Here is a 21208-nt window from a genome sequence, read left to right as displayed (position 1 = left end):
TTCCAACGCACATCAAATAAAAATTTTTAAAAAATCAGATTTGATTTCAATATGGTAATTTAAATTCAAATGCTTATGACATGCAGGTACATAGCAGGAAACTCTGTTGTACGCAAAGCCTGCTTGGATTGGTCAGTTCTCCCTGCCTGCCCAGTGCTCCCTGTCTCCAAGACTATCAGAGCGGTAGCTCCTTTCATACGATCGCCATATATGGTGGGGATGCAGCCACGGCCGTTTTTGAGCTCCCCCCCCCCACCATATGCGGCGACTGCAGATTCTCCAGTCCAGTCGGAAGTTTCAGCACCTGCTTTATAATATGACACCTGGCGTATAAGACGACCCCCAACTTTTAAGAAGATTTTCCTGGGTTAAAAAGTAGTCTTATACGCCAGAAAATACAGTAACTGTAAATAATGCTAAGCCTAATTTAATGTGCACCATAATTGGGAAGCCCCTAATTGTAAAATGATATCATTTGGAGGAGAGGGGAAAGAGACTGGGCATTTGGGATGTTTTTGTTTCTGTTACATGAACACTTCATCCTCCTAGGCCACTCCCAGGCCTCAAGAACCACAGCTGCCCCAGAACACAGTTGTTTTATTTTATTACTTTCAAACTTGTCTCTTCCTTTAACAGAATTGTGAGGTAAGGTGGCAACAGTGACTTTTGCAAGGCCATCAAGTAAGCATTTCATAATTAATAAAAGGTTTGGATCCAGAATTTTGTGTCCAGATGAACTGGCTGCATTCATACATAATGCTAACCTATGGTTTCTGTTAAGCACACTTGCTAGATAGGTGGCTGTATACCCTCATCACATACATCTTCTGTTCTGAAACTATTTTTATGACGTTTGTGGATTTGCAGCTACTCACAACAGCTGCTTACAAAAGATTAAAATGTAAATCATTTGTGGTTTTGTATGTACATTTTTCTTAAGTTATCACTAGCACAAGTTATCATAAAATAAGACGATTTCATATATCTGTAATTGTATTTTTAATATTCCATAGTACCCTGGAATCAATTTTGACAAATAACAATATGTTAAAAATAAAGAGCCAAATACTACAATTGAAACAATAGTCTATAACATTGACAAGTGGAGTTAAGGGAACATTATGGAACATTTTAGCCACAAACATAGTACTATATACCAATTGCAGATGTATAAATATTGTTGTGGCCTTTAAGTCATTTCCGACTTATGGTAATCCTTAAGGCACAACTATCATGAGGTTTTCTTGGCAAGATGTGTTGAGATAGCATTTGCTATTGTCCTTCACTGAATGTGAGAGAGTGTGATTTGCCCAAGATCACCCAGGGTGTTTCCATGGCTCAGAAGGGATTTGAAGGTTGATCTCTTGGAATCCTAGTCCAAAATGCAAACCATTACATCAAACTGGCATTCTGTGTATAAATGGCTTCAACATATCTTGGGTTGCTCTGACACTATGTGATATAAGATATGAGCCTTGCTGAAAGCATTTTGACATTAATAATTTTGTGTGTTTGTATTTAAAAAATCTTATTTTTCTTACACAGTGCATTTTTTTCCATCTCCCCCCCCCCGCCAAAAAAAACCAACCTATAACTTAGCTAAGCCTTTAAAATGCTGTCTTGGTTTACATACTGTAGACTGGAACTACACATTACATGTCATTCTGCTATTATTTTCTGGCATTCAGAAGTTGCAGTATGAAGTGGAAAATGGACAGGGGGGAAGAGGGATGTCTTAGCCACTTCCCTTTTCTGCTGGAAGTCATTTCTGCCTCTCAAATTTAAGGGAAGAGAAGTAGTAAATAGCAGCTCCTATTCCCCAGGGTGCAGTTTTAAAGGAAACAAGAGCATGAAGGGAATGGATTAAGTATATTATCTGCTCTCTTACTTAGCACAGCCTCACTGGTTGTGTTGTTGCTGTTTTTTAAAGTTTTAAAATTTTCAAAACTACACCAAATGTGTATTTCATCCCAATTTGTAAGGGCTCACTTTGCCAAGCTAACAAATGACACTAAGAAAATCAGGTGGTTAATTGATTTCATTTATGTTATTGTAACATAAAACAATTACCATATATACTGATCAATAAGTTGAGAAATTTATGCCCCAAAATGGACTCCAAAATCATGGATAGACTTATATATGAAGCCATAAGTTATTACTGCTTGTAAAGATTTTTCAAGAAGCCTCCATGTTTTTGCATCAGGAGTAATTTGGTACATGTAGAGGTAAAACATGCTAATCCAGTCCAAATTTAAGAAGAAAAAGAAGGTTTTACCTTGGTTTAAGGTCCACTGGCTTGCTCTTTAGGGTTCCCCTGTTGCAGCTACAATGTGGTATCTCACAATCCAGAAAATAGGCAGGGGTAGCTGTGTTGGCTATTTAGCAAATTCAAACAAAAATCTACCAAACAGTGATACCTTTATTGGCCAATCAAAATGCATAATATACTTATTGCAAGCTTATTTGGACTGTATTAGCATAGTATTAGTAACACCTACCAAATTACACCTGATGCAAAAACATGGAGGCTTCTTGAAAAATCCGTTGTCCTCTGCCTACAAGAGGCCTGTGGCTTCACAGGAATGGAGGAGACATATTGGACTGCAAGAGAAGGGTCCTATTGATATGCAAATAGACTTTAAATTTCCTGGACTCTGAAAAACTCCCAATTCCCACATGGCCAGAAGAAGGAAGAACCAGCCTGCAAAATTTACCCTCCTCGTACCATCTTAACTAAGGATAGAAACAACAAAATGCTGATCTTGATACCATTTGAGTTTTAATGAAGAAAATATTATAATGTGAGTAATCAACTTTGAATAAGCTGATGAGCTTCCTGTCTTTGTTGAGGCAGAACAAGTTCATTCCAAAGTCATCACTATCCAACAAGTCTGACCACATTATTAATCAGTATCTAATTTCTTTGAGCAATATGTCTACTTCTATAGATTGTTCCTTTGATCATGGTCCACTTTTCTCCCAAATCTGTCTAAGTATAACCATTCCTTTCCACAACTTCTGTAGCCTTCTTGAACAGGATAGTTTGTTTGGCTTACTATGGAGTGAACACTTGAGTCTCCCCAGAGGTTTTTGGAGAATAACTCCCATCATACCTCCCTCCTTGAAAGCTTGAAACATACATACATACATATATGTTGTTGTTGTTGTGTGCCTTCAAGTTCTTTCTGACATATGGCAACCCTAAGGCAAACATATCATGGGTATTCTTGACAGCTTTCTTCAGAGGGGCTTTGCCACTGTCACCCTCTGAGGCTGAGAGAGTGTGACACATCCAGAGTCTCGCTGTGAGTTTTCATGGCCGAGCCAGGATTTGAACCCTGGCCTCCAAAGTCATAGTTGAACACTGAAACCACTACGCCACACTAGCTGTCTCCATATATCTTGATTTTGCCATTTTATAAGGGACTCTATTGTATACAATCAGACTTGAACATCCATGAATTTTGGTATCCATTGGGGGGGTCCTGGAACCAAAACCCAGCAGAAACCAAGGGCCCACTGTATATTAGAATAACATATCTGAATCATTCTAAATCACTCTAAATTACATAAAACATGGCACAGGATAAGAGCACAGCAGAAGCCTTATTAATATATACCAAACAAGCCAAAACTAGATGATTTGTGTGAATAAAGTGGCCTTAGAGGGGAGTATTGTTTTCTTGGATTAGAATGCTTAATTTAAGTCCAGATGACCAGGAAAAAGTCTAATCTACATATGGCTGTAACAAACCCATAAGCTTCAGTATCAGGTGAACCTCCCTGAGGAGACTGTCCCAGAGGTGGAAGCCCTGAACTGAAACGTTCTTGTCATAAATTAATACCTACTTCACTTCTGGAGAGAGGGGGGGATTGATGTATGAAGAAGGTGGCCTTTCAGACATTTAAAGAATGTATAATTTATGACTGTCACTAATGTAAGACAGAAAGATAAAAGATACTTTAAAAAATTAAAAGGACACTATATATTTTAACCAACTGTAGGTTTTAATACAAATCAGAGGTGCGAATAAATGTGAATGCCTATTTAACCACAGCTGTTTTGAGAAAAACAAATGTTTAAGTAAGTTCAGAAAGTGCAAACTCCTGGTTCCTGTATAAAAATTTAGACGTATACTCATATGATGTGTGCATTTAAATTGTTTCCAACTTATGGAGACCCTAAATCACAGGGTTTTCTGTGGCTGAGAGTGTGTGACTTGCCCAAGGTCATGCAGTGAGTTTCCACGGCCAGGTGAGGATCAAACCCTGATCTCCAGAGTTATAGTCCAGCTCTCAAACCACTATGCCACACTGGCTCTCATACATGAGTACATCTATATTTGGATATTTGGATAAACATAACTGGTGGTTTGATTTTGTGTTAGAAACACACATTTGGAAGGATATTTAGGGTTTTAAAAAGACACACAGCCATATAAACATGGAACAGCCTATAGATTACTGTTATATCACTTGTCCTATTTTTAAGTGATTAACAAGTACATACTGCCTTTCCTCTTTCATTTGGAAGAGATATGTAAAAATTAATCTTTATGTTTTATTTAAATCCCCAATGAACACTGTATACACACCTACACACAATTTCTAGGAAGCAATGGATTGAAAAATGAAAAAGTCTCCTTTCTTAGCAACAATACACCAGAAAAAAAATGTCAGCTTTCCTTTGTAATGACTCCTATATATGTATGCACATTAAAGAATTTCTTCCCTATAATAGCTATACACTACTGTGAACCCTCTCCATTGGCGCTCCCTTGTCGTGGGGAGAGGCTTGCGTACCCTAATAAAGCTGTGAGCTATGCTGGGGTTGGATAATAGCCCACGGCACGGGTCTCCCATGCCAGACAGGTCACAACCGAAGGGTCTGACCAGAGCTCCAAAGGGCAGGATGTGCTCTCTAGCCTTTGGCAACCATCCTAGGAGGAAGAAACTCTAATCCCAAACCCGGGCAGATGGTGCTCTCTAACCCTGCAAGGTCAACCATCTAAGAGAAGGAAGCTCTAATCAAACCTACGACCCGAGGAACTCGCTGCACCATCCATGTTTGTCAAGGCCTCAGCCGACTAACCTCTGGTTTAAAGGGTGAGGCCAGTTCTGTGCACGCTGCGCTCCACCAGAAAATCCATTGCCACAGGCTCGAAGGACACATCCAACCTCTGAAAAAACGCCTGTACAATAGGCGAGGGACGAAACGGCAAGTGTAAAGATGCCCTGGAAGCCGCAGACCCAACCCTGCATGCACGGCGGTTCAGGACTTTGGTCGCTCGAGACTGACGGGGATAATATTTGTTTTGGCAGCATCCTGAATGACCAAGCAGCCTTTTTTAAGAGGCACTGCTTGCCCCATATGGAGAGGGGCCTAGAAAAGGTTGGCTAAAGAAGCTCATCCAACAAACCGGGTTGGCTAGTCGCGGCCAACGGGAACTTTCTGATTCGGTCAAACAAAGACAAAGAGACAAACGCACACACCAGCCTCCGAAGGTGCACACAGACTAATCACCAACATGGTCCTCCCTGGCCTCGCATCGGGAGCATGGAGCACGCACTATCCATGACGCTGCAGCCTTCTTCGAAAGCTCACGCCGAATGAGCCTCGAAGAGAATGACAACGCACGAAAAGAACCGCAACCTGGACAACATCACCAAGGAGACTTTTTGCTGTTCTTTCTGCAAACCAGACCTGTTTATCCCGAATTGGCCTTTTTAGTCACCAAGCGCTTGTACAAAGCCGGGATGAGTCCTTCCTGAATCTTCGTTCGCGAAGCAAAGCCAGAGGAGAGAGGGGCTTTTTTTCCTTGAGGGCTGTTGAACTTAATATCTGAATAAGAACTGTTAGTCTCCTGTACTCATTAAGATTTCTTTTTCTTGTCAAATCAGAAACCTTCTCAAAAGGCGTTGGATAACTTTCTCTACAAGCACAGTGCACGGTATCCACAGCCGTAGTAGTAAATTTTGAAGTGCAGGGATCTTGATATACTCACAACCCAGCCTCCCCCCCATCCAAAAAATCCAGGCATGGCTATATGATCCATCTCTTCCCCTTCCTCATTTTCTCTAAGTATGGAAGTACATAATATAATGCCTTTTATTAAGATGAGCTGACAGGAATAGAAGAACAGAATAGAATAGATGAATAGGCTGGCAGAGAAGTGGGTATTATGTTGGACTTTAACTGTGAGGCATCAGATTACACAAGAAACAGGGAAAGGAGACCATGTCCCTGAACTATATAGACTACTAACTCCGTATGCTCTGAAAGTCTCTTTTCCTGACATCTTGAAGGAACCAATTAACCTAGCTGTAATAAACCAGTTTTAACAGTTTTCGTATCCCGCAGGAGCATTGCCTTTTTGTAAACTTAATGAAATATAATCCCCATTCAAGTAATAAAGAACAATCCCCAAATACTTCAATTACAACAAAAAATACATGTTGTGAAAGTCCTTTTACCAAATGTCAGTATCCTTTACATTGCATACACCAGTCCCTCACAGAGTTTCTGGCTGACAATTCAAAGTAATTAGAGTTTCCTAAAGATAACAAGTTTGAAAACCACAGGAATAAAAAAACTATCTTAACTGGTGCAATGTGTAAGTAAATTCAATTTCTCATATTCAACTGGTGTTGTTCTGTCCAGTTCTAAAGCAAGGACTATTCTGTTCTATGAGTGAGGCAACAAGTCTTTTTCAGTCTTTTACAGAAATTTTCTGAACTACAAATAATCCAGTGTGTGTGATCTTTTAGCATCTTTATCTTAGATGCATAAGGAGTAGGCTCAAGTCTACGAAATCTCATGCTCCCCACTTTGTTCTTTCAATTAACATCAAAGGTGCTACAAGAACCCTTTGCTTACTGATTTCCAGATTAACACGACTATGTCTTTGAATCAATCCAGTGATTATCAAATGGTGGGCAGGATCTGGATGGGGAGAGTTGCTCAAGGAAGCGCAAGACTTGGGGCTCTGATTCCTCCTCCTCCTCTTCCCAAACTTTTTTGTGTACAAATTTACACACACATTGAGTTAAATATTAAATTGACTTAAATAAAACTGTTCTAATTTGAACACTGTTATTTTCTTATAAAAGGGTAAATTATAATACACATGAATGTGGAATGAAAATATACACACTAAATAAACAAAATATTTTTATTCATATACTACGTCAAAATTGTGGAGATGTGTGTGCAACATCTGCCTGTAGATGTGAAGGGGGGGGGGTCCCAAGGTAAAAAGTTTGAGCACCAGTGAATTAATCTTAACATTCACTAAAGAGAAATTGTAAGACAAAAAAATTCAAAATCTACTATCATTTCATGGCTAACAACCAAAAAGTAGTCAGGGAACTCGTCTGGTAACTACAGTGAGAAACCATTCCATTTAACTTAATTATGTTTGCCTCCAAAAAGAGAAAGATTGGAATTTGATACTGTATTAATTTCTGAAGATTCACATGTAATAGCTAAATTTATAATTTCTACTAAAAATTGAAATGCAAGAAGAGGTGGTAAAACCTTCAATGGTAAAGGGCACAGGATATTCAATGAGCATCCACTTGAACAATGAAAGAAATTGGAATACTGTATAAGACTGAGATACACAACAAGTTATGATATACTTGAAAAAATGCCAAAACCTTTGGTATCTCACTCCAACGAAATTAGCTAACACATATAAAGCAACAAACCAACTCTGTTGGAAGAGACAGAGGTTCTATTGGCACTTTCTTTCATAGCAGGTTCATAGGTGGAGTTGTGAAGTGGCGGGGAAGTTTGGAAAAAGATACATGCCTTATTACAAACAATTACAGATCGTAAATTATCCTTGATCCCAGAGGTATCTCTTAAACATTTTTTAGACGACAAAATAGAAAGGGGGTTGGGAAATGTTGTTTTATGCTATTGTAGCAGTTGAGTGATTTATGCTTCCTATAGGAAACTGTGAAATTGAAATAGGTGGGGAAAGACTTACATGGTAATGAATAAGCTACATGCTTGCTAAACAGAAAGCATGGGGAAAAAATAAAGAATTATGTGGAACCACTGGCAAATTTCTTAGTGAAAGATAGAAAAAATTACATTTAAACTGAATAAAATTTGGTCTATCTAAAGTTTGGGGGGGGGGAGTATCATAATCATAATATGATATAGATATATCAGATGTATAGAAATTCAATGCGTAGATGCAAACAAAAGGAAAAAATTGATTTGGAAAAGGGCAAAATGAGTGGCTAAGATTAGAGAGTGAATTAACACTTTTGACTATACCAGCAAGACTGACGTTGGAACTCAGGAAGATAATTAGTAATGGCTGGGTTGTCTGGGTGTGGGGCTATTCAATGTTAGTGTTGATTGTCTAATTGATTGGGGGGTTTTTATACTATGTCAATTTTAATTATGAAATAATGATATAGTTGAAAAAAAAGACAAACATTGTAGAATTGCCAATTAAAAGACATTATGCAATAATTATATGTTTCCCCCTTTATCTGCAAATCAAAGCACTCGAGGAAGTTCAACATAATAGTAGAATGCTAAATTCTTAACAAATACTACATTAGTCCCAAAGAAGTCAGAAAAAACTACTCTTGCTCCAACTAGTCTTGTAAACCCTAGCATGAATTCATCCCCAAACAGCTGCATGCTAATTGTTTTGCCTTATTCCAATTGAGCTGCAAGATGCAACTACCTTTATTAGAACTGAAACACATTTTATCACGCCTGTTTTCTCTTGAAATACATGTACAGTGTTGTTATACCATTTTGTACCCTTTTATCATCGACTAGCATAATCACAGGCATTTATCTTCCATCCTGTCAGGGCACTGAGCCCTTGTGGAATAAGCAACGGCTGTTGCGTACTGTAGAGAGAGAGGAAAGAGCAGGTAAAGTTGAAAGCAAAATACTTCCTTATCTGTGCTTTAAAAAGCCATATAAAGTAAGTGTATGTATGTGAATACACCACACAAAAGCTGTTGTAGAAGCCAACAACTTCTTTCAAACCTGACAGATGCAGCATAAATCCTACTCTGAATGCTCAGTTATGCCATGGGGACAGGAAAGACTTTTCCAAAAATAAAGAGACATGTGACAGTTCATGTAAATGTAGCGCCATTGTAACAAGGGGTCCTTAGGTTCATCTATTTTATGTACCGGAAAAGCCACTAAAATATTCATTCAGTCTGATCCTAGTCATGTTTATCCGTAGCAAGACACTTTGCAAGTTAAGCCCCACTAAAAGGAGGAAGAGGTGATGGGAAACCCTGACAGCAGGGGTGGCCAAAGTGAGCCCCAGGGCTGTTTCTGAGGGGCCCCGGGGGCCATTTCTTTGCCCTTAAATGCCCCAATGCCATTTCTTAAATGCTCCCTACCTTTAGTAGGGAGTTTATGACACGAAGGCGATAAAACTCCCTACTAAAGTTTATCCTGTGAATATCTTGGAAAAATGCCACACGAACCTGTTTCACACAACGTCACACCAAAACCCGCCATTTAAGTGGCCACAAAGAAGCATTAATGCGCATCTTTTTACATCAGAGCTTTCAGCAATAATTGCATCTCCGATATCCTTTATTTGCTCCATGATGTGCGATACCATTTGCACAACTGAATGGCCCTTTCCACTTTATTTGCGGGATGCTTATTATTATTATATTATTAATTATTATTACTACTAATGCCTTTAACCTCTCTTCTGAAGCCCTGTGTGATAAACCCCTGCCCACAGGACCCACCCTGGAGACAGACTGAAGTTTTGCAGACTTTTGCACTAACTTTCCCTCCCTCAAAAGCCCCCAGGAGCCAGGTTGGACTGGAGGAATAACCCGGTTTAATACCGCTTTAAATGTGCCTGGGCTCCAGACTTGGAATTCTGGGAACTGGAGTTCTGCTCCGCTCACAACAAACTCCAATTCCCAGAATCCCATAGTCTTGAGCCCAGGCACATTTAAAGCGGTATTAAACCGGGTTATTCCTGCACTCCCCTTCAGGAGACCACTGTCTCAAAGGTAAGAAAACCCCCAAAACAGACTGAGATAAAAGTGACATCAAGGTCCCTCCTTCGCCGGCTCCTCGGAGGGAAGAGCGCTAGCTACTTGGAGACTACACGGGGTCCGGAGCCCAGCGCTGGAAGAGCCGGGGATGACAAGGCTGCCAGCGGCTGAGAGAAGAATTGTGGAGAGAGAGAGACGCGAGAGAGGAAGGGCTGAGGTGATGAGGAGCAGAGCCTCCCTCCTCCTCCCTCTCCCCCGCGTCTCCTTCTTCGCACGCGATGCTCTCCGGCTGCAGCCACCGGCAGGCCCTGAGGGGGCGCGCCAAGGCAGGCGCTTACGAGGCGGGAAAAGGGCCCTCGCTCCTTCCTCAGGCCGACATTTTCTCCGGCTTCTGTCATTTTTGTCATTATCCGCTCCAAGTGGGACAAGCCAAATTGGGGAGAGTTAGAGCGCAAAAGGAGCGCTTGCTGCTGTGCTGCTGTTGGAAGCCCCCATCTTCTTTCCAATGGCGTCCCTTAAAAGAGCAGTGTTTCTCAACCTTTGGGCCTCCAAATTTTTGGACTTCAATTCCCAGAAGTCCCAGTCAGTATTCTCATTGTTCAGGAATTCTGGGAGTTGAAGTCTCAAAAGTCTGACGGCTGAGAAACCACTGCCTTAGAGGGTTGTTGTCACCAGTGTAGTAGGTGCCACCTCTCCCCCCAGTGGTGCCTTCCCACTTCACACCATAGAGAACCCTCCGTAATGATTTTTGTACTAATATTACTCATTTCTTCCTTTTTTAATATTTTGTTTTAACACATAAAACCCACGAAACTTGAATGCATTTATATATGCATTATTATATATATATTATATTATATATGTATGTATGAATGTATGAATGTATACATAAAATGTATATAGTGCCATTATCATAAACTACACACATATATGCATTATTGCATATGAATGCTACGATGTATATAATACATAACACTAAACTAAAACATACATGCATTATATACATATGAATGTATACATACAAATGTATTAATGCATTATTATACATAAACAAAAACATGCATTCTATACATATGATGTATCCATCGAACCTACACTCATCCATCCCTATTTACGGCTTTGATATTTGCGGATTTGATTACCACAGATTGATAAATATGTTCTCTCTCTAGGAATATCTAGGTCCTCCAGTGCAACTCTATGGTCAATTTTAACTAAAACTTGCACTGAAAGACCTAGAGATTCCCAGAGAGAATGTTTTCAAGGATTTGTAGCTCCTCTACTGCAATTCTGTGGTCAGTGTCTGTGGACATTGACCACAGAGTTGCATTAGAGGACCTAGATATTCCTAGAGAGGTGTCCTCTCAGTAAAAACATGGTGTTTTTTGTTATTTGCCGGTTTTTTCATTATTCATGGGAGTCTTGTGCCCCTAACCCTAGTGAATATGGAGGGGAAATTATATATAATATGTTATTATATTACATTCACACATTCATATGTCAGTGGTACCCCGGGATACGAAAGCACCGCGTTACGAAATTTCCGGGTACGAAAAATTCCATAGGAAAAAACTGTTCCAGGTTACGTTTTTTTTTTTCGGCTTACGAAAAAAATTTTTTGGTGCTTTTCGGCGCTTTTTCGCACGAATCGCGGCTTCCCGCCTAGGGCTATGGCTTTTTCGGGTTGCGAAATCTTTCGGGTTCGAAGGGCGCCGCGGACGATTAATTTCGTAACCCGGGGTACCACTGTAATAATCATGTACTAGAAAACATATGTTATAATGCATGTACATATGTATATAATCATGTACTAGAAACAATTCATATGAATCATATGCCTTTATACATATGAATTGTTTTCTAGTACTGATTGTCGCCTTACAAAATAGCCATATTCTTCACTTTTGACCAAAAAATCCTAGTACAGTACTTCCTTCTGACTCTTATGTGCCTTCTACCTTCCATTGTTGCTTAAGTCGTCCTATCACCCACCGTCCTTTAAATTGTTAAATGTTCTGAGTGCATTGCCTATTAAAAAACTACCAAGTTTGAGGGGAAGTAATAATAAAGGAAAGGGAGATAAAGAAAGAAAAAACGTTCTTATTCTGAAAACTGACGTTTGTCTTACTTATAGCAGTTTTCCATTTCATTGTAAGCAATATCAGCCTTGCCATTCTTATTCCAGTATCGTTGATATTGGGAATCATACTTTCTCTATTTTAGTTATTAATTGTGTTTATGTATTTAAATTGTTTCCTATATATCACTGTATGTAATGGTAATAGTTGTGACATCTGTGGCATCCCTAGGGTTGGTGTCACTTGGTGTGGTAACTCATGGTGTCACCCCCACCCCCCAAAATCTATGAAATCTCATACTGTCATTTCTTTCTTTCAGTTAATCTCAAGGTGCTACAAGATCTCTGCATAATAATAATAAATACCCAATGCATCTGAGGAAGTAGTGAGGGTCTATGAAAGCTCATGCTGCCAATTTCTTCTTTTCAGTTAGTCTCAAAGGTGCTGCAAGTATGAGTCTACAAACTGATTCTACAGATTACACACAGCTATGTCTTTGCATTCCCCCCCATTGACCTTCTTCCACTTTACACCATAGTAATGCTTTTTTGCACTCATGTTACTTACATGTCAATCGTAATTCCCATATACCACTGAATGTCATGCTAATAGTTGTGGCATAAACAACTAGCAATATTAAAATTACACTTTCAAATTACAATATCATTTGCACAACCTAAATGTATTTACATATACATAATGAAGATTTGGTTAAAATATGCCATCTTTAAATAAAATTTAAACAGAAAAAAAAGAAACATTAAAAAAATAAAGTTTCAAAATTTAAATATTTAATTTAATTTAATTTAGTCTGGAGTGTCTCCTTTCTCCTCCCACCGAGCTTCACCCCACATCTCTTAAAGCATTTTAAAGGGAAGCAGATGAAAAGGCCAATGCAATTTTAAGCTCTATCAAGAAGTATAGTGTCCAGATCAAGGGACATAATAGTGCCACTATTCTGCTTTGGTCAGGCCCCACCTGGAATATTGTGTCCAGCTCTAGACACCACAATTCAAAAAGGATGTCTGGAGCGTGTCTAAAGGAGGGTGACCAAAATGGTGAAGGGTCTGGAAACCATGCCTTATGAGGAAAGACTTAGGGAACTGGGTACGTTTAGCCTGGAGAAGAGACAGTTAAGGGGTAATATGATAGCCCTGTTTAAGTATTTGAAGGGTGTCACATTGAGGATGGAGCACACTTGTTTTCTGATGCTCCAAAGACTAGGACACAGAATAATGGATGGAAGTACAGTACAGGAAAAGAGATTCCACCTCAACATTAGGAGGAACTTGACAGAGCTGTTTGACAGTGGAACACACTCCCTCGGAGAGTGGTGGAGTCTCCTTCTTTAGAGGTCTTTAAACAGAGGCTGGATGGGCATCTGTCAGGGATGCTTTGATTGTGAGTTCCTGCATGGCAGGGGGTTGGACTTGGCCCTTGTGGTCTCTTCCAACTCTGATTCTGTCAGCTCATTTCTGCCAAAAGATAGGTGTTTGAGGAGCAGTGGGGTCACACACCCCTCAGGGAGTCACCCAGTGCAGTCCACACCACCTGCACCCCTCAAGTGATGCCACTGCTTCTTTTCAATCGAAGCCTTTTCTTCTGTGGTGGCAGCCTTCCATGATGGTGGAAATAAGGCCTAGTGAAATCAAGTCAACATGTTTAATATGTTTAAATTACATTGGTGTTGTTTTGTGCCTTCAAGTTGTTTCCAGCTTATGGACACCCTAAGGTGAACCTGTTGTGTTTTCTTGGCACATTTCCTCAGAGGGGGTTTGTCATTGCCTTCCCCTGAGGCTGAGAAATTGTAACTTGTCCTGACCATGTAGTGTGTTTTCCTGTTGGTCATATAGCATCCCCCACTCTTGGTTTAAATTTTCATTTGATTTCTTGGATCTTGCAGACAAGGTCTCTTGTCTTGCTTTTGTTGTAATTTTCTATTCCTCTGCATTGATTATTATAAAATTCAAAGATACAGTCTGTATAATCTGTATGTGGAATGATCTTGTAGAACCTTTGAGACTAACTGAAAGAAGTTGGCAGCATGAGCTTTCGTAGGTCCAAAACACGCTGCAGAAATAATCCAGTTTGAGACTGCTTTAACTGCCCTGGCTGAGTGAGAGGGAATCCTGGGAATTGTAGTTTATTGGGGCACCAGAGCTCTCTGACAGAGGAGGCTAAATTTCTCAGAAAACTACAGTCCCTAGAACTGTTCAGGCCAATTAAAGCAGTCTCAAACTGGATGATTTCTGCAGTGTGTTTTGGATCATAGACTGAAGGTAGTGGAAGGGCTATCTAGCCCAATCATCACTCATGTAGGTTTACCAAATTTTGAAAAGCAGAAAAGAGGACACCTTTACTAATTAACTACTTCTAACCACTGATTGCTATGATGACACTCACTTTGAATACCCCTACTGTTAAAATTGCTGCTAGAAATATCCCTGTCAGAACCAGAATGTAAAATGTGGATTCTTCCATTGATGTATAATTGGATTCTTCCATATTTGTTGTTGGAGAAATATGGAAGAATCCGAAATGAAGGTAAATACATAAATGAGAGAAAATGGTAGTGGTGTTATATATTTGGAGAAGGGGTTGTGGAGCTGGATGGCGGAAGGGTTAATTCCTGGAGTGAACATGGAGGGGGGGATAAATGTGGGGGGAAAGGAATGGGAACCATAGTAACCACCCAAGCATGGCAGTTCACAGCCTTGAAGGAGCTGTGACTCACTGCCCACATGCACCCTCGCCCCCCTGATGAGAAGATTAAATGTTTGGTTAAAGTTAATTTTAATATACAGTATGTAATTTGGTATGATTGTTTGATTGGGTTTATAGATATCTTGTTTGGTTTAATTCAAGGCAGTAAATTGGTGGGAGCAGATGGAAATTATCTCACTGTTGTGGGGAAGTTAGGTGGGAACTTGCTGACCATTCAGTGGTTCGCAAAACAACATACAGTATATGGGGGGAGATTTTGGATGAAGAGGTAATTAACTTGTCAATTATGTTTTTAGCGGGAATAAAATAACCAATAGGTTTTGTTGTAGGGTGGTATGTTAACTGGGGGTATAAAATGGTCAAATTGTTATTGTTAGTTAGATCTGACTAGCACCATGAACTGTGCCTTTTATGCAGTCTCTTTTTTTTATCATAGAATCATAGAGTTGGAAGAGACCACTAGGGCCATCCAGTCCAACCCCCTGCCATGCAGGAAATCCAAATCAAAGCATCCCTGACAGATGGCCATCCAGCCTCTGTTTAAAGACCTCCAAGGAAGGAGACTCTATCACCCTCCGAGGGAGTGCATTCCGTTGTCGAACAGCCCTTACTGTCAGGAAGTTCCTCCTAATGTTCAGGTGGAATCTCTTTTCCTGTAGCTTGCATCCATTGTTCCGGGTCCTGTTCTCTGGAGCAGCAGAAAACAAGCTTGCTCCCTCTTCAATATGACATCCCTTCAAATATTTAAACAGGGCTATCATATCACCTCTTAACCTTCTTTTCTCCAGGCTAAACATCCTCAGCTCCCTAAGTCGTTCCTCATAGGGCATGGTTTCCAGACCTTTCACCATTTTGGTCGCCCTCCTTTGGACACGCTCCAGTTTCTCAATGTCCTTTCTGAATTGTGGCGCCCAGAACTGGACACAATATTCTAGGTGGGGCCTGACCAGAGCAGAATACAGTGGCACTATTACTTCTCTTGATCTAGACACTATACTTATATTGATGCAGCCTAAAATAGCATTGGCCTTTTTAGCTGCCGCATCACACTGTTCACTCATGTTCAACTTGTGGTCTACTTGGACTCCTAGATCCCTTTCACACGTAGTTTCATTCAGCCAGGTGTCACCCATCCTATATCTGTGCATTTTATTTTTCCGCCCTAAGTGCAATACCTTACATTTCTCCGTGTTGAATTTCATTTTGTTAGCTTTGGCCCAGCTTTCTAGTCTATTCAGGTCATTTTGAATCTTGATCCTGTCCTCTGGGGTATTAGCTATTCCCCCTAATTTGGTATCATCTGCAAATTTGATAAGTATGCTCCCAATTCTGTCATCCAGGTCATTGATAAAGATGTTGAATAGCACTGGGCCCAGGACAGAGCCCTGTGGGACCCCACTGGTCACTTCTCTCCAGGATGAAAAGGAGCCATTGTTGAGCACCCTTTGGGTTCGGCCGGTCAACCAATTACTAATCCATTTAACAGTTCCTTTGTCTAGCCCACATTTTACAAGCTTGTTTGCAAGAATGTCATGGGGAACTTTGTCAAAGGCCTTACTGAAATCAAGATATACTATATCCACAGCATTCCCTTCATCTACCAAGCTGGTAATTTTATCAAAGAAAGAGATCAGGTTTGTCTGGCATGACTTGTTTCTCTGAAACCCATGTTGACTTTTTGTGATTATGGCATTGCCTTCTAGATGTTCACAGACTCTCTGTTTAATGATCTGCTCCAGAATCTTTCCTAGTACTGATGTCAGACTAACTGGACGATAATTGTTGGGATCCTCTCTTTTCCCCTTTTTGAAGATGGGGACAACGTTTGCCCTCCGCCAGTCTGCTGGGATCTCTCCTGTTTTCCAGGAGTTTTCAAAGATTATTGCCAATGGCTCCGATATTACATTTGCCAGTTCTTTTAATACCCTTGGATGGAGTTCATCTGGTCCCGGAGACTTAAATTCATTTAGATTAATAAGGTGTTCCTCTACTATCTCTTTACTTATTCTGTACTGAAATGCCACTATCCTGTCCTCTGCTCCATTATCTTTCTTTCAATAAAGTTTTTAGTTTAGACTCCTGTTCTGAAATTTGACTTTGTTGATGAAGATTTTGTTAGGCCTGTTTCTGACAATCCCTAACCTTCACAGTATTTAAATAACATCTTTGATTATTTAGGCCCTGCAGATGCCAAAAATTAAGGCCAGCATGGCAGCAGAATCGGGGCATAGCGTTCTCATGATGCACACCCAATTCCACTCCCAGGGTGTGGTGCGCAGTGTCATGCTGCGCCTCTGGCACTGTGTCCATACGAAACAGCGCTGAAAGAGTGCCATATAGCCACGGCAGGGCTATTGAGTAGTGGTGGTGAAAACTACTCAAGGATGAGTAGTGGTGGTGGAAACATGGAGTTGGCCCCACTGGTGCCGCCACCCCTACTGATAGCCCATCTCTTCACTGGTGCCCTGAAGAGACAGGCAGTAGCAGGGACAGCAGAAACATAATTGTTCATTTCATGATTATTATTGAAAATAATTTTGTTGGGTGTTAAAAAAGTGATCCACAGCGGGTTTCAAAAATGGTAGGTATTCCATTGCCAAACACCCTAAGCTGTTCTTCATTGGTCTTGGTTGCCAATCCTTTCCCCATCTTGGTTGCCCTCTTCTGGACAGGTTCAAGTTTGTCAATGTCCTTCTTAAATTATTATACCCAGAGCTCAGCACAGTATTCCTGAGGAGGCCCAACTGAAGTAAAATAGAGTGGTATAATTGTTATCCCAGCCCAAGTCTGGATCTGTTGCCTCGGTGTGTCTTAGCCAAACATGAATCACCAGAGGGAAAATCCAGACATTTCCTTTATTTGCTGCAGCAAGGGTAGCACCTGGGGATAATTCGACCCAGCAAACACAATTAATGAAAAAGCATTAAAGCATTTATAGGTTTTCTTCACGAGAAGGAGAAAAGCAATCTAACATTAGAGTTCACTGCATCATTAATCAAAGAGCATGTGTACCTGGCAAATCATGCTCATTCATGCTGTTGTACTTTACTTATTTATTTAGCTCATTAGCAGTTCTGCACCTGAGGGGTTGTATTTTAGTATTATAATGCAACCCAGGTTACATCAATTCAGGGTGTTTCTAAGTTCTGCATGTGTTGCTAAACCTTCTCTGTAGTTGCTACGTACTGTTATATGTCCTGCCTCCAGCCAGTCAGCTCTGTAAATTCCATTTTCACAGAGAAGCTGAAAGAATCCTGAGTTAGAGGAGAAAGATTTCTCTAGGGAACAAACAAGATGGTACTACTCAAATCAGCATCACAAGATTGTCCTGTCTCGCTCAGTGGTCCCCAAACTGTATCCTTTAAGAGATTTTGGACTTCAGCTCCCAGAAGCCTCAGACATGTATGTTAGGCAATAGTCTGGGATTCTGGGAGCTGAAGTCCAAAAACTGTTACAGAGCACAGTTTGGGGACCACTGAGCTAGACAATCTCTAAAATTACATTCCTCTTGCTAATAATGAAAGACATATTAGCCCATCAAAGAAGCTGGGTCCCAAATCTGTTGGCCCTTTTCAAGTCAAAAGGATTGTCAATAAAGTTGCTGTAAAACTTGATCTCCCCAAAACTTATTGTCACATTCACCCTGTGTTTAATTCTAGCTTGATGTAGCCAGAGAATGTATCCAAAATGTGGCACCAGACCCCTCCAATCCCATTGCCAGTGATAATTGATATCCAGGAACACTTTTTTAAATTAAATTTTAAAGAACAAACAATCAATACAAATACAATACAAATACATTAAACATATACATTTAAGACAAGTTACAACAATTTGACAACATAATAACTAACTAACAATTAAATCTAAAAAGACTTCCGAACTCCTACTTATTGATTCATAACTTTGCTATTTTTTCTGTATATCTTCTTTTTCTAGATATTTTTGAATAAATGCTTACTCTTCATCTATATATGTCTTTGTAATATTCATATCATTTATATAATACAGTATAGATTGATACATACTTCAATTACAAGATTTATATAACTATACACATAGTAGTATATTATGGATTACACATTTTAAAAGCATCCTTTTCTCCAATTTTGTTTTATTTCTCAGTTTAATCTCTAAGCTCTGTCATGAAGTCACTTCCCCACTTTTTCTTTATATAATCTATTTTTTTTCCATTCGTCCATTTTGGTATTTTTTTGCTTCTTTATTCAATTATTTTGACAGAATATCTATTTCTAACATGGCTATTAATTTAATAATCCATTCATCTGCATGTACTTCCTTTTTAATTTTCCAGTATCTTACATATACCAGTCTAGCTGAGGTTAGCATGTAAAACATATTTCCATATTTTTCTTCCAACTTTTGTTACAGCATATTTAAGAATAAAATTTCTGGCTTAAATTTTAATTTTATATCTAATATTTTATTTATATTATCACAAATTTCACTCCAGAATTTTTGGGCATATACACAGAACCACCAGAGATGGAAAAAAGTGCCTTTCTCTTTATTGCATTTCCAACATGCATTTTCCCCCGTTCCATATATTTTATTTATTTTATCAGGTGATAGATGCTATCTATATAAGATCTTAAGAAAGTTTTTTCTCACATCTTGGCTGTTGGAATATTTCAACCTTTTATTCCATGATCGTTCCCATTGATCTAGCGGTACTGCCATCTTCTGGCCTGAGAGGGAGATGACCAGGCAGACCCAGCTCCAGCAGGGCTAGCTTGGAAGAAGAGACTCCTCCCTCCATAACTGTCATCTTCTGGCTATGAGGGAGTTGACCAGGCAGCCTAGCTCCATCAGGGCTAGCCTGAAGAAGAAGAAGAAGAGCCCTCCCTCCAGTCCATCTGCCTTGGTCCAGGCCTCAGAGGGAGAGAAGAACAGTTCTCGCTGGAACTGTTTTAATTTGTGTATCTCCCTTTTAAGAAACTCCCATCCATCCTGAAATTCCCTCTCTTTTAGTATTTCTGACCATGGGATCACACCCAGTATTTCTCTAAGTTTACTGAAATCAGCTTTCCTAAAATCTAGAATGCATGTTTGACTATGCCTGGTTTCTCCTTTCCACTGTATTACAAACTCCAGGAGAACATGGTCACTTCCACCTAATGATCCCACTACTTGCACCCCATTAACCACGTCATCCTTGTTGGTTAGGATCAGATCTAAAATAGCTGACCCCCTTGTTGTCTCTTCCACCTTTTGGACTATGAAATTGTCTTCCAGGCAAGTGATGAATTTGCTAGACCTTGAGGATTTGGCTGAGTTTGAATTCCAGCAAATATCAGGATAGTTGAAGTCACCCATCACTACTACATCCCTTCTTTCTGAGTGTGTAGTCATCTGTTCTAGAAAGGCATCATCCAGTTCCTGCATCTGACTTGGGGGTCTGTAGTAGACTCCCACAATAACATCCTTGTTTCCCTGCCCTTTAATTTTTATCCAGACGCTCTCCGCCTGGCTTCCAGGATCGATGTCCTGGATCTCTTCACTGGTGTAAATGTCTGACATATAGGACTATTCCTCCTCCTTTCCTGTTTGGCCTGTTTCTTTTTCTTCTAGCCCCTTAAGGAAAAAAGGAAAAGGAAATGTGGAAAATTAAAGGGCCCCCCTCTAACAATGTTCCCAGGTCGGCTTCTCCTGTCTACTCCAAACCCTCCTTGACTATATAACAATTTTTTAAAATTAAAAATAAACAATTTGTGCGCCGCTAGGTGCATGCCTCCCCCAGCACTTAAACAAAATTAGGCTTCTGGCCCCTTCCATCAATGATCCACAACAATATCACAAGCTTTAAAAGGTGAGATCTCAGCAAAGCACATGGAGAAAGAAAACCAGCTTTCCTCCTTGAGTGAGCTAGAATGTTTGATTAATGGGTGACGTTGGGGAATGCTTGTGCAAAGGGACAGGAGACACTTCAAGTCCTGTGCCATGGCTTAGTCATGACTCATATGGAATTCTGGGATTTGTAGTTTTGTGAGATATTTTATTCTATCGAAGAGCTCTGATGCCACAATAAACTATGAATGCCAGGTTGCATAGGATGGAGCCATGAGAGAGCAATATCAAACTGCATTATTTTGTGGCACTTATGCTCAGGGTAGCCAGAAATCTGACACGGTTTGAAGGCACACAACATGAAGCACCACCTCTCCTCTCCTCTCCTCTCCTCTCCTCTCCTCTCCTCTCTTCCACCAGGCTCATCATTCACTGTGGATTGTCTAGTACTTTGCAAATGATTGTGAGTGCAAAGATTTCTATCAAGCCATTGCTGAGTCTATGAAATGCCTCATGAAGCCCCAAGCAAGGATAGGACTGGGGAAGCCGCGCCTCTTCCCGCCAAGAGGCGGCAGGAGCTG

General features: G+C 40.2%; 1 protein-coding gene across 1 annotated transcript in view; it reads right to left on the bottom strand.

Moving 5' to 3' along the window:
- The window catches only part of AHRR (aryl-hydrocarbon receptor repressor), a 73998-nt gene extending 63810 nt beyond the window's left edge, over positions 1 to 10188 (bottom strand). Inside the window, exon 1 of the mRNA XM_042477467.1 lies at positions 10133 to 10188. The gene's annotated coding sequence lies outside the window, so the exon portion shown is untranslated. The remainder of the gene's footprint in view (positions 1 to 10132) is intronic.
- Between the last annotated feature and the right edge of the window lie 11020 nt (positions 10189 to 21208).

This window comes from Sceloporus undulatus, chromosome 6 (genome assembly GCF_019175285.1).
Source record: "Sceloporus undulatus isolate JIND9_A2432 ecotype Alabama chromosome 6, SceUnd_v1.1, whole genome shotgun sequence".
NCBI classification, from domain to species: Eukaryota; Metazoa; Chordata; class Lepidosauria; order Squamata; family Phrynosomatidae; genus Sceloporus; species Sceloporus undulatus.
The sequence above is the reverse complement of the archived record's forward strand: the minus strand, read 5'-3'. Positions and strand labels throughout refer to the sequence as shown.